Source organism: Tupaia chinensis, unplaced genomic scaffold, assembly GCF_000334495.1.
Source record: "Tupaia chinensis unplaced genomic scaffold, TupChi_1.0 Scaffold000600_1, whole genome shotgun sequence".
Classification (NCBI taxonomy): Eukaryota; Metazoa; Chordata; class Mammalia; order Scandentia; family Tupaiidae; genus Tupaia; species Tupaia belangeri.
Genome location: NW_006160117.1, coordinates 448,861 through 451,847, shown reverse-complemented (window position 1 = coordinate 451,847; position 2,987 = coordinate 448,861). Strand labels below are relative to the sequence as shown.

The 2,987-nt window shown below is 45.7% G+C and overlaps 1 protein-coding gene across 1 annotated transcript in view; it reads left to right on the top strand.

The window, feature by feature from the left end:
- The window catches only part of PCYT1B (phosphate cytidylyltransferase 1B, choline), a 133,578-nt gene that overhangs the window by 29,261 nt on the left and 101,330 nt on the right, over positions 1–2,987 (top strand). The window lies entirely within an intron of this gene.

Here is a 2,987-nt window from a genome sequence, read left to right as displayed (position 1 = left end):
TCGAACTAGATAACCATGACATCATCTGTTGGTCCCCAGAGTGTATTTTATTCTTCTTTTAGGACTAGCCCTCTTTGTTTATTTGAGGAATAATAAAAAATAATGTCCCCTTACATTAGTACAACACGTTTTAATTTACAAAATACATAATACTTCGTTTGATCTCCCACATTCCAGTGAGGGAGGCAGGGCCAGTATTTTCATCCACCCTTTGCACTACAGGTTCTGACAGTAAGGGGCCCAGACCTGTAGTACTAGCACCACCTAGGAACTCATTAGAAATGCATATTTCAGCCCCACCCTAGATCTATTGAATCAGGTCTAGTGTCTGGCTTGGGGCCAATGATTTGCATTCCTAGCAAGTTCCCTGGTGATGCAGAAGTTGGTGTGTTTAGTCCTGGACCACACTTGGATGAAAACTACTGCTAAATCCAATTAAAAATAAATAAGTAAAATAAAATAAACCATTGCTATAAATAACAATGAAAGATTCAGAAAAACAGGGACTTGTCTTAGGAGGACTCCTACAGTGACCAGCAGGTGGCATAGTGGTTAAGGCACTTTACTCTCACATGGTTGATCTTGGTTTGAGTCCCAGACCTGGCAGCTTGAAACTCACGCTAGGCGCATGTGCATGTGTGCCCAAAGTCCTGAGAGGAGAACAGAGAAGGGAGTGTGGCATGGCCATCCCCTCTGTGGGTTGATTTCTTGCTTTCTGTCTCTCTGACTGTGCAGCAAACACCTGTGCCATATAGCAAAAAAAAAGCTTTCTGAAAAAGAATACCCAATGAGGCCAGCAGATGGCGTGGTGGTTAAGGGTGTTGGACTCCCATATAGCTGACCATGGTTCAGATCTCAGAACTGGCAACTTGCTTTCTCACTTGCTCTTTCTCTCTGTCTCACTCTGTCTCTTTCTGGTCAAATTAAAATAAATTAATGAAGTTAAATAAAATACTTTTAAAAAAAAGAATACCCAAAAGCCCCAAAGGACTCGTACCTAGGTTCTTTATCTACTATACCTGCTACTTGTCTGCCTGCCCCACCCCATTCTTCAGATTTCAACTCCATTACTTATAAGCTTGTTTTTTTAAAATGTTTATTTATTTAATTCCATTTGTTATTATTATTTTTAAAAATTTGACCAGAGAGAGAGAAAGATGTTAGGCCAGAGGCCTGGGCAGTTTGCATGTAGGGGTTGGATGCCATGCCACAGTTGGCTGAGGCAACCCAGATCTAGTCTGTCATCAGACCAGCACTGCATGCGGATCTAACCCGGAAGTAGCATACGACACTCTACTCTGCACATGGCACCAGACCCTACATGGCACAGTAGTCTGCTCTCCTCCTAAATTATCACCATACATGGACTGTTTCTACCTCTAAGACACTCCCCCTCCCTATACCCTAATAAAAATTGCTAAACCCCTCCCTAAGGCCCGACTTCTCTCCCCCTGCCCCATCTCTCTCTGTCAGACCAGCAAACCTCACCTGGGAGCATTCCTAATAAAGTCTCTACATTTCTATTTTCTTGTGTTGTTGGTCCATTCCTTACAAGAGAGAGAAAGGGAAAGTGAGAAAGCAAGCCGCCAGGTCTGGGACTCAAACCATAGTCGGCCATGTGGGAATCCAGTGCCCTCAACCACTATGCCACCTGCCAGCCCCATCAACTTGTTTTTGTTGTTTGTTTGCTGTAGGGTGCATGCACTTGACAAGAGATACAGAGCGAAAGTGAGAAAGCACCCCTCTGGAGGGATGGCTATGTTGCAATCCCTTCTCCTCCGGTCTCCTCTCAAGATTTTGGGCACATGTACACACACTCTGTGTGATTTTCGAGCTCCCAGGCCTGAGACTTGAACAGTGCAGATGGTCATGTGGGATCCAGTCACTCTAACCTGCACACTACCTGGCTGGCCCATTACTTACAAGCTTTGAAATTACAATTTCCTGGCCCATAAAATGGGGATAATAAAAGGATCTACTTCTTCAGGTTCCAATGAATATTAAACAAGATCTATGTAAAGTAGTTAACACTGTGCTTGTTAATAAATGCTAGCGATGATCATGATTTTTATTAATATCAAACATGTGACATTTCATTAGAATAAATACCTTTGTACGTCCTTTTTTTGGGGGGTGTGTGTGTGTGTGTCTTCATGATGCCCCTCTTAAAATGACGATGTTTCTGGACAATTTAGACATTAAAGGCCATCAGCTTTAACATTCTATCTGAAAGGTTTCTCTGACTGTCATGAAAGTTTGAGCTAGAGCAGGGCACTTACTTAGGACTTAGGACAGTAAAATGGGAGCAGAAGGATAATGGACCAGAGCGTGGAACAGTGCACTGAAGGGAGACAACCACAGGACCTTCTTGAGGAAACTGGGAATAGCCAGGGAGAGGGGAAAGTAGCTGCATGGGAAGCAAGTGAGGAGGGCAGCCAGAGGTGGGATGCCAGCAGTTAAAGACTCTACCTCCTTGAAAGTTCCTCCTAGTGCAGCCCCAGAGTAGGCTCTGGGCTACACCAGGCCTCAGGGAATCTGCCAGCGTTCGCCTTCCATGCAGTCCGGGGGTGGGGGGAATACTCCCGTGTCCATAGTGAATGTCCTAAGAGGCCCTTGCAGACCAGCTGGCAACCGGCACAGTGGATTTGGGCTCAAAAATGGCTTTGTCTTCAGGGTGACTCTTATTTGCCAAATATTCCGAACACCAGCCCATCATACACTCATGCAGGGAAATTGTCCCTTTTTAGTGGAGGACTGCTGAGTTCTTTCTCTAGCCATTCTCGGCCTCTCAGGAAGCAGTTTTATCTTATCTGGGTAGTGCAGCCCGGGTCCCTAGCCCAGAATGGACCCAGACCTTTGCAAGTGAATTAAACAGAAGAAACAAAAGCAGCAAGTTCGGGCCCTGTGGGCACGGCTGGCCAGCCAATGGGGCCCGGTCGCTCCCCGGCGGAGGGGGACTATGATGACAGTAGCCAACCCACGCGCTC